Raw genomic sequence first — 11,202 nt, forward strand, 5'->3', positions numbered from 1 at the left:
ATATACCTGTTAAAAAGCTTATGAAGACGTAGGTGTTCTACATACACTTGCTAAAGAGCTTATGAAGATGTAGGCTCAACATAGGAATGGAAACAGCAACAATCCAATGTGGAACAACAATGGCAGGCTCTCCCATTCAAATTTTAACTGTAACTTGTTCCTTTAAGTTTATTTGATAAAGACAAAATCTCTACTGCAATCCTTGCCTGGCAAGCTCACGTGTTTCTCTCTCTCTCTCTCTCTCTGTCTGGTAACTCCCTTAACTGTCCATTACAGATTTTTAACATACTAACACTCCTACTATTCAAAGGTCACTCTGAACTTCATTGTAACATTTTATAAAATGTACTTCTTCCTCCCATACCTCTTCAAAATCTTTATCTTCTAAGAACTGGTAACTCAATACCAGACAATTGGATCCAGTGACAATAAATGTTTTATCTAAAATGACTTAACTAAAACAATTCCGAAGTGCCATTAGCAGAGATCCCACAGAAGTGTAATGTGGCACTTTCAATGCTATCTTCTGAACAGGTATGTCTCCAAAGCATGACAGTTTAAACAGGGGCCATTTAAATAGGCGGATGATCAATGGCTAATGTACTCAATGAGAGGTCGACAGGTCAAGATATTCAGTGATTAAGTGGCCTACATACACCTGACAGCTTTTCTGTAAGATGTTTTCAAATTTCTTAGAGATTTTTCCAGATATCAAACATAAGAGAAAGCCTACTTTAAAAGTCTTTTAGGTATTTTCAATGGTTTCTGAGTTATCTGTAGGAAGCTCTGACTTAGTTGTATAGAGTTTGATATATGTTTCCACCATTAAATCCAGATCATGTTTTATATCAAAATTTATGTTAAGCAAAGCCAAGTTACTTGACCTTTGGTCTGTCAAAGTGTTCCTCAGGTATGCTTTGAGACACTTTCGCCCATTTTCATAGTGTTCATTCTCAACCTTCATCACAGGAAGAATACGTAGGACTTTCAGCAATGCATAAACATTAGGAAAAAACTTGATGTCTCGAAGATGCAGGGCTTCATAAATGGTGGATGGAAGCTCTATATCTTTCCCTCTGTGTTTCCACCTGATTCTCCAGCAATGCAGCTCAGCTGAGAGTGTGTCGGGATTGGGCAAGTCACTTCTGTACATGTCAGCATGGTGCTCCTCCGATGTATTAAATTTGAGCTGTCCCATGACAGAGGGTCCAAGAGATAAGCATTTATGAGCTTTGAGGTGCTGTCCTGAGAATATATCTTTCAGTTCCTGAATAATGTGTTCCACTGTTGGAACACTTCGAGTTTCTTTATAGTTAACTCTCAGAAGTGAGCTGAGATTCCAGGTTACCTTGCTGGGCTCTGCGGAATTTCCCAGGGAGTTTCATCTGAATATTAAGCTTAGTTGCCAAATTTGTGGCTTCTTCGAACCAAAATTCATGATAAACTTCAATATTTTCCATCACTTCATTTAGTGAATGCAGCACTGCAGTCAAAGCTACTGGCTGCAAAGAAGACATCAGAGGTTTGCCCTTGAAGGCTTTTCCCCAAAGGCTCTTGTAAAAGATAGAACATTTTTAAGAACAACAATGGTAATGATGAAATCAAAATCTGTTACTGCACTACAGAGTACAAAAGCTCGACCAGCTATATAGTTATTCCATCTAATATTTGTATCACTATTTATACCATCTAAACATAAAACAAGTGCTTGTAGGAGGTCCACTAAAATTTCAAAAGCATCATGCCTGCCTGTCCACTGAGAATGGCAGATTTCCTTCAGTTCTTTACCCTTTTCCTCATTGTTCTGAAAGAGGACAGAAATTACATTGTCAAGCTCCAAAAGCAATTGTGGAGATCGATGGAAGAAAGAACAAACTCCCTCAATTGTTCCTAACGCAACAGATACTCCCACAACCGGCACTGATTTTGCCAACCACATATTTAAGGCACAGGAAGAGCAAAGTGTGTAGACAGCTTGGGGATATTTCTCTAAGAGTCTAGACGCAACAACTTTCATTTTGGGAGAAAATCCACTGGACGCAATGTAAGCCTGGCCACGACAATACTCCATGTTTAACCCCCACTTCTCAGTTATTGTAGTGTGAAATTTTACAGCCAGAATTTCTGCATCAGCTTCATAAGGCAAGAAGCCCACAAATTCCTCTCTCAGGTTATGAGATTCATCAACAAACCTCACCAACACAGGCAAGTGTTCTTCCCCCGCTATGTCCACTACGTCATCGGTGATGATGGAAAAGAAGTGGGAGTCTCTCACTTCCCTGAGCGTCTCCTCCCGAATACAGCTCTCACAGATGTCTAGCATCTGTTTCTGCTGTGTTTTCGAGCAGAACAATGTGTTAACTGCTGTTGTCTCAAAGCGCTTTCTCCGAACCTCTTCGCCAGAATTTATCCGGCACTCCAGCAGTGCTTGGCAGGTATCCGGAGTAAAGAGACCCTCTGGGATTTCATCAGTTTCGTCCCCATCCAGAGGTATGTTTTGTTTTCCCATAAGAATCAACATTTCAAATAAATATTTTAAGTATTCTTTGTTTTCTTTCTCTTCAAGGGTTAAAGGTAGAATGTCTTCATCCTGTTCTTCACCCCCTTCTGCACTGGGATTCTGAGCGTTGCTGTTGTTTATTTCTTTATGTTTTGGTTCCTGTTCAGAAGTTTCATCAATTTTTTTCTGTTTCAGTGTCCTGACTTCATCTTCACTCAATTCTTTTATTCGTTTTCTGTGTCTACTACGTGGATTGTTCAAATGACTGGTAAGATCAAATATTGTTGGTATTGCATTATCTCGAAGAACTGTCCTGTAAGGACTAGTTCTACAGATCATATAGGTCTCAAAGTGTTTGGCACATAATTGATAATGTTTATTTAGTTGATCAGGTGTTTTATCTTCTAAGTTCACTCTCCTACAATTCTCCACCCACTTCTGGGATCTGGCCGGATCCCGCGGGAACCTGAAAAAAGGCCAGGTCCGACTGCATGCTCTTCCTCGTGCAGTTGGGGGCAGCGCAGAAGTTCGGGCATCGTAGCCCACCCGCCGGCCGGCCCAGCCCTCCCCTCCCTGCCTCCTCAGGGGAGCCCTCCGGCCCGTCGGGGCTCGGCAAGGCCGGCACGACCTCTTAGACACTTTTAAAGCAATGGACTTGATAGAGGTCATTTGGTGAGTCTTAGAAATGTGGAGTCATGTAAAGGTTTAGGTAGTCTTACCATGGTCATGTGTTTCTTTGATAAATTTTTCTGGTTTTGTTACTCTCTTGTCTCCACAGACTTAGGAAATAATAAGTTTATACAGCAAATAAGTCCATCCACATGTTTTGTTTTTTATATTGGTGGGGGTAATGTGTTTGACTTCCATGTGGCCTTTTGGTGCAGGGAGCATTTTCAAGAGAAACATTTTTCCTTTATTCACCATCTGCATTATAGTTCAACCTATTTACAACATTGTAAAATCACTTAAATTTGAAAATAAACAAAACTACTACCTTTGAAATAGATCACCCATAAGATTTATGTTCCCTTGGACATTTCCCCCTTTGGAGTTTAAATAGGTTAAGAAGTTGGAAGTGGCCAACTTTAGCTTCCAATGACAAAACAGCTGCGTTTTCATGGGAAAAACACTGCTAGATAGGTTCAAGAAGATGGGGAATGTTTTTACTGAGACTCAGTTAATCAGGGGGTAGCAATAGGGAATGAATTATGTTTAAGTCAAGAAATCATTTTTCTCTTGTATTTCTATTTCCTTTTATTACCCATCCTTGAAATCAGTAGGTGTGAGGATGAGCAAGCACAAATAAATGCGGCTTTTGGGACTACAAAAAATGATTATGTTCACCCTTTGGAATTACATAAAAATGATTATAATTTTTAATATTTCACTTAAAACACATGTAAGCCTCCACTACCGATAAATTTTCTAGTTGGATACAATATCAGAGGTTCTAAAGATTGTGGGTGGCTGATATTTCAATGAGGAATACAAATAGTGATTTATTTTCATTTTTTAGTACTACCCATTTCATTTGAGATCTGTATGGCTTAAAAATACTTCCAGACACTTTATCCAAAAATATTTAATCACTTTAAGATTCACAGAACATCGTTTTCAAGGGCAATACTTTGAGTTTTTAATGTTGAGAGTTCTGAACACTGTTTTATCACACTTCCATGCAGTTGGAAAAATATCGTGATGAATCTAGTTTGTATTTTCATGCTTTAAATTCATAAATATTGCCAAGTTCATAATTCAGTTAAAATCTAAAGTGTGTATTCAACAATTTTAAATTTGCTGATTTTTCCATTAGCATTAAACAGCTGTTCTCCATTTCCACTAAGGATAAGACCAGAAAGAACGACACTTGCAGCATGAAGGATATAGACTAGCAGTAGCAAAATCCTCCTATCAGCTCAGTGAGATGCTAGACAACATTATCAAGGGAGTTGTTAGTCATCTACGCCAGAGATTTTAAAGAAATCAGTGGTGTTTCTGGGAATGCATTTGGTGCAGTTTTTAATCCAAAACAAAAAGAAGAGTGTAATAATTTCTGAAGCTTTTTTTTCAGCTCTATAATTCCATGCACAATTTATTATAATAAATATCTTGCTTAATTGCAGCATGTCATCATAAGAAGTGGGCAACATGTTTCAGGAAAGCAAATACATCAACCTATACAGCTATTTGAATACACCAACACTGGGCAATTAAGAAGCCATTTTGAGGAAGGAATGTCCAACTCCAGATCTATAACCCCAACTTCCTACTAGACACTTTGACCAAAACACATGCATGTCTTATAGGCACCTCAAAACCCAAAAAGGTTTTTCAAAACCAAAGTTATTTATAATATTTTCAAATCAGTTGTTCATCTTGTGTTGATGTTTTTTCCACCAACCCAACAGCCTCAGAGACAAAGGTGAGTCATACGTGACATTGTCCCATCATCCTTTCCCTCATCCCAAATTTTCACTCATTTCATTAACTCTGATATACTTTCAGAAATATATCGAGTCAGTCCCTTCCTCTTTGTCTCCAGTGCCATTGATTCACTTTAGTAACAAGGTATATCTCTTATTTTTTTAAGATTTCATTTCTTTATTTGAGAGAGAGTGAGCGAGAGAGTGAACACACATGAGCGGGAGGTAGGGACAGAGGGAGAGAGTAGCCCGACATGGGGCTCGATCTCAGGACCCCGAGTTCTTGGCCTGAATTTCTTTGTCTCTTTGCTGCTTAAAGCCTGGCAGTGGCTCCCACTTGCATGTGTAGGAGAAAGTTAAAAATCCCAATTATGGGGGCGCCTGGGTGGCTCAGTCGTTAGGCGTCTGCCTTAGGTTCAGGTCATGATCCCAGGGTCCTGGGATAGAGCCCCACGTGGGGCTTCCTGCTCCCTCTCCCACTCCCCCTGCTGGTGTTCCTTCTCTGGCTGTGTCTCTCTCTGTCAAGTAAATAATAAAAATCTTTCCAAAAAAATCCTAATTATGGGTTAAAAAATGTCCTTTCTTGGTTTAGTCCTTGATGATATCTCTGGCCCCATCTCCCACCCTTCTCCGTATAAAATTCACTCATCCAGTAGGAACAACTCATTTTCTTTCAAGGGGTCTGCTTGTTCAGCCTATGCCTTCTGCCTGGATCTTTTTATTTGCCTGCCCAACCAACCATTTTCAAATATAATCTGTAGGGTCACCCGCTTGTCTCGCTCCTGTTTGATGCTTACATGGTAACAGCCTCTATTATAGTACGGACTGCATCATATTGCCATTACCACTTGTTTGTTCCTCTCATTAGACTGAGCTGCATGGGGCATAGTGACAGTCAATATATAGGTCATATTTGTGTCTCCAGTACCTTGATAGATCTGGCACATAGTTGAAGTTTAAAATGCTTATTAGTATTACTATCCGTCGAGTAGAATTTGTCTAAGAGTTGGAAGGAGCTAAAATACACTTACTCTGTGTTCATATAGTTGCACAGCTTTCTTTAAGTTGTGTGTTAATTTTTACCCTTGTACGAATGGTCAACTTGAAGAAAAAAAAAATGGCCCCATTGTAGCAAAACTTTTTGAGGTGAAGTTGTAAATTGGGCTAGATTCTCCCATGCAGTGCTTGGCTCTGGTTTTAGACCTGACTCACTAAAGACTAGTCTATCTCCTGCAAGCTAAGCAATGAACTTTTCTGGAAGACCTTGTCAAAAAGTCTAACAGAAAACATTTTAGAATGTTTGAAGACAAACAGAGAATTAAAGTTTCTTACTACTCTACACATCTCAATTTTGAATTATATTATTTTGTATTTTTCAGTTTTATTGAGATATGACTGACAAATAAAATTGTAATACATTTAAAGGTTGCAACATGATGATTTGATATATGTATACATTGTGAAAGGTTTCTCACCATTGAGTTACTTAACACATCCATAGCCTCACATATTTACCTTTTTATTTTTGGGGTGAAAAAACGTAAGTTCTACTCTCTTGGCAAATTTCAATTATACAGTATTATCAACTATAGTAACCATTTTATACATGATATTCTCAGACCTGTTCATCTTAAAACTGAAAGTTTGTAGCCTTTTACTGGCCTCTCTTATTCCCTCACCACCCCAGCATCTATTTCTATGAGTTTGACTTTCTCACTCTTTGTTCCTTTCATTTCTTCCTTCCTCCCTTCCTTCCTTCCTTCCTCCCTCCCTTCCTCCCTCCCTCCCTCCCTCCTTTCCTCCCTCCCTCCCTCCCTCCCTTCCTCCCTCCCTCCCTCCCTTCCTTCCTCCCTCCCTCCCTTCCTCCCTTCCTCCCTTCCTCCCTTCCTCCCTTCCTTCCTTCCTTCCCTCCCCTCCCTCCTCCTGAGATTCCATATATAAGTGATACCATGCAGTATTTGTTTTCCTCTGTCTGGTTTATTTCATTTAACATAATACCTTGGAGGTTTATCCATGTTGCTGCAAAGAATGATTCTCTTGTTTTTAAGGCTGAATAATATTTCATCTCTCTCTCTCTCTCTTTCTCTCTCTTTCACACACACAAACACGCACGCACACGCACACACACACACCCCGCATTTTCTTGATCCATTCATGTGTTGCTGACAAACACACTTAGGTTGTTTTCATACCTTGGCTAGTGTGAATAATGCTGCCATGAACATGGGATATAGATATCTCTTTGAGATGGTGGTTTGTTTCCTTTGGATGTATACTCACAAGTGGGATTGCTGTATCACATGGTGGTTCTATTTTTAACTGTTTGAGGAAGCTCAGTACTGTTTTCCATAATAGTTGTACCAGTTTACTTTTCCATCAGTAGTGTACAAAGGTTCTCTTTTCTTCACATCCTTACCAGCAGTTGGTATCTCTTGTCTTTTTGATGATACTAGCCACCCTAACAGGTGTAAGGTGGTATCCCATTGTGGTTTTGATCTGCATTACCCTGATGATGAGTGATGTTGTGCACATTTTCATGTACCTGTTGGTTATTTGTATGTCTTCTTGGGCAAAATGTCGATTCAGGTCCTTTGCCCATTTATTGTTTTTTTAATTTTTATTTTTGCCATTGAGTTATCTGAGTTCCTTGTATATTTTGAATGTTAACCCCTTATTGGATATGTGGTTTACAAACATTTTCTCCCATTTCATAGGTCGTCTTTTCATTTTGTTGATGGTTTCTTTTGCCGTGTGGAAGCTTTTAATTTGATGTGGTCCTACTTGTTCGCTTGGCCTTTGCTTTGTTGCCTTTGCTTTTGGTTTCAAATCCAAAAACTCATAGTCAAGACTGATGTGAAGGAGCTTACCCTTATGTTTTCTTCCAGGAGTTTAATGGTTCTCGGTCTTATAGTCTGATCTTTAATACATTTTGAATTGGTTTTTATGAGTGGTATAAGATAGGGGTCCAGTTTCATTCTTTTGCATATCGCTGTCCAGTTTTCCCAACACTAGTTATTGAAGACACTGTCCTTTCCTCATTGTATAATCTTAATCATAATAACTTTCTTTTTAAAAATAACTTTCTTAATATAAAGCTAATATAAGTAAATTATATAGTTAATTCATGAACCAGTGGCCCAAGGCCTAAAAAGAAATTAATCTGTAAAAAAGTCAGATTTTACCAAAATAAGAATTATAATAAAATTGGGGAAAAAGTGATTTATGGAGTTATTTTGCAAATTACTTATGCTTGTTTTCATTAAATGCATTTGTTACTCTGATAGTAGGAAGGGATTTTGAAATTTTGATAGGTTAATAAACCCTAAAAGTTCACTTGGACTTTTTTGTAGCAATCCTATAGGTAGTCTAATGAATTTTCCTTATTTAAAACAATAACCAAGTAATTAATCTTACTGTAGTGTTGCATCTCTGATGAATCGTGTTAGTCTCTGCTAGGTCGTGGTCAATGATGAGTTGCTGGCTGCCTCAAGAGGCAGCCCATTCCTTTTGCCTTTCATAAGATGTTTGCTCGCACTGAGTTGTCATTTCGCTCAGATTTACCTTCTGGAGCTTCACAGAGTAAACGTATTCCTTCTCTTATACGGTAGCCAAGTTATTTGAAAATGGACATCAAGTGTCCCCTAAGTTTCTTTTCCTCACACTAAACATTGTGGAATTTTAGGCTTACTCACAATCTTGCTTGCCTGCTTCTGGAAATATTTGTTTTTAAAATATGGTACAAAGAATTGCATATGATACTGCAGATGTGATCCGACTATCTTGTGGTAGGACTTTGCAAGTCATGATCTGGATACTTTATATATGTAATTGGAGCATAATTTTGCCTTAATAGTTGGTAAATGTGTGAAAATTTCAAAATAAATATCTGAATGCAACTTGATTTATGTATGGAAATGTAGGTCACTTTTACTCAGTTCTTATTTGAAGTCCTTTCACACTTTCTTACAGATTTTTTTCCTTAAATCTGAAACTAATTAATTTCCACTGTTGCAAGTTCTGACTGTTTTAATCTGTTTCATAAGCTCACTTTAAAACTCCATACCCTTTTTTGATAAACCTTCCCTCCCCATTTTACCAGTGTTCAAGATATTTTAGAACAGTTTTTGAAGTATTCCTGCTGAGTTAGCACTGAGCAAAACCTTTCCCATTATGATATCAACAACTTGTAAAGGAGTAAATAAGAAGCTTAAGCAAAAAAGAATTTAAATGTCCAATAACAGTAAGCAAATAGCTGCCATATAAAGAAGTATTATGAAGAGAAGAGAATTTTGCTTTCTAATTAAAAATAGAGTGAAAAGTAGCTTCCTAGGTTGAAAAAATTGTCATAAGGGCGTTTAATTCTTGTTTTGGAGATGCATTTTTTACTGAAATATAGTTGACATACAATATTATAGTAGTTTTAGGTGTACAACCATAGCGATTAGACAATTATATACATTATAAAATGCTCACCGTAAGTGTAGTTACCATCTGTGACAATACATTATTACAATACCATTGACTCTATTTCCTAGGCTATACTTTTTTTTTTTTAATTCTCACTTGGAAATTTTACTGGTCCTGGGGAGACGAAGGCAGGCAGCCTCTGCTTTCTGCTGAGGGTGCCACAAGCCCTCACTATCTCCGGTTGCCGTTGATAGGGAGGTTCGCGTGCTTGGAGGAGGCCAGGAAGGCCTTGAGCTTGGGCCAGGTGTGGAGGTGCCCAGGTAGGCTGAGAGGAGCAGGGAGGAGTCCAGGCAGCTGAGGGCCAGGACCTGGTGAATCAGCAACAAGTCCAGCAGGTTGAAGTCTGCGAAGGAGATCCTGTTGCCCACGATGAAGACCTGAGGCCCCTGGTTCTGGGACAGTAGGGTCTCAACAGTCTTCAGGCGCCCAGTAGTGCCTTCACATACTCCTACTTGCTTGACTCCTAGTAGTTGTAGATGAGGATGAGGTATTTGCAGTGGATATTCTCCATGCCATCATTCACCATGTCCACCAGGGCCACCTCCCACTGGTCCTTCCCAGACAGCCCGAAGGAATGGCCTGGGTATCACAGGATGCCATCAGACTGGTACAGGGTAAGGTCCCCTCCTGGAACGTGGAAGTTGCCCATACAGACAGGAGGCCTTGAGGGAGCCCTGCAGCCAGGTCTCCACCTCCTCCTTCCAGCTCTGGCTTCGAACAGGGGAGTAGATGATGGCGTAGGGCAGCATGGTTGCTGTGCAGACCGTGGTGACAGAGCTCTTATGCTAGACCTTTCATCCCCAGGGCTTATTTATTTTATAACTGGAAGTTTGTACCTCTTAACCTCCATCCTCCTTTCCCACTGGCAACCACCACTCGAGGAAGTTTAAGTAGAAACATGTTGCTGATTTCATAATTAAATTAAAAAGTATAATGCCTATGTTTGCTTCCTTCACAGAAAATATTCTATGACTCTCTGTACTTCCCATATTATTTCAATTTTGATGAAAAAGTTTCGGGCAAATTGTTTTATATGAAAATTTGAACTGACTAGAAAAAAATATTGCAACTTGATTATTTGCCTTACCAAACAATGTACAATTTGCATAGCTCCTCTGGCATTTAAATTTTTATTTATTTATTTTTTCTTCCAAGTTTTTATTTAAATTTCTTTCTTTCTTTCTTTCTTTCTTTCTTTCTTTCTTTCTTTCTTTCTTTCTTTCTTGCTTGCTTGCTTGCTTTCTTGCTTTCTTGCTTTCTTGCTTTCTTGCTTTCTTGCTTTCCTTCCTTCTTTCTTTCTTTCAGATTTTTAAGTAATCTCTACACCCAATGTGAGGCTCAAACTCACAGCCCTTAGATCAGGAATTTCATGCTCTATCTACCGAGCCAGCCAGGTACCCCCCCCCCTTGATTTTTTAAAAGGAGAAATAATAAAAATAAAAACTTCTATGCTTTTAGTTGCACATTTATTGCACAAAGGAAGGAATACCTGTATGAGATTTCTATTCATCCAGGAAAAGCCTGTTCTTATCAATTACTGTTAGCTTTATTAAACTCTGGGCAAGTTTTTTTAAGTTCTAAGAATATAGTGGACAGAAAAACCAGATTTGCTGTTAATTGAAAATGTCTTTGTAAAAACTTCAGTAATGAAAATATTAAGGGTAATGTCTACTTTTATTGAGGTATGCTATTAAAAATAGCTTGCCCTATTTGTAATTTGCCTTGTGCTTTTCATATTATACTTTGATTTTTTTCAAGTTCATTAACACATCAGTGGGAAATTGAATTTAAAGACCATGTTTTTCACACAGC

At 38.7% G+C, this 11,202-nt stretch overlaps 2 pseudogenes; both read right to left on the bottom strand.

The window, feature by feature from the left end:
• Positions 1-730: 730 nt before the first annotated feature.
• LOC112810190 (52 kDa repressor of the inhibitor of the protein kinase pseudogene) lies at positions 731-3,228 on the bottom strand (annotated as a pseudogene).
• A 6,333-nt stretch (positions 3,229-9,561) lies between these two features.
• Positions 9,562-10,139, bottom strand: LOC112810191 (glutathione S-transferase P pseudogene; annotated as a pseudogene).
• Between the last annotated feature and the right edge of the window lie 1,063 nt (positions 10,140-11,202).

This window comes from Callorhinus ursinus, unplaced genomic scaffold (assembly GCF_003265705.2).
Source record: "Callorhinus ursinus isolate GAN/ISIS: 27379988/994484 unplaced genomic scaffold, GSC_fseal_2.0 scaffold65, whole genome shotgun sequence".
Classification (NCBI taxonomy): Eukaryota; Metazoa; Chordata; class Mammalia; order Carnivora; family Otariidae; genus Callorhinus; species Callorhinus ursinus.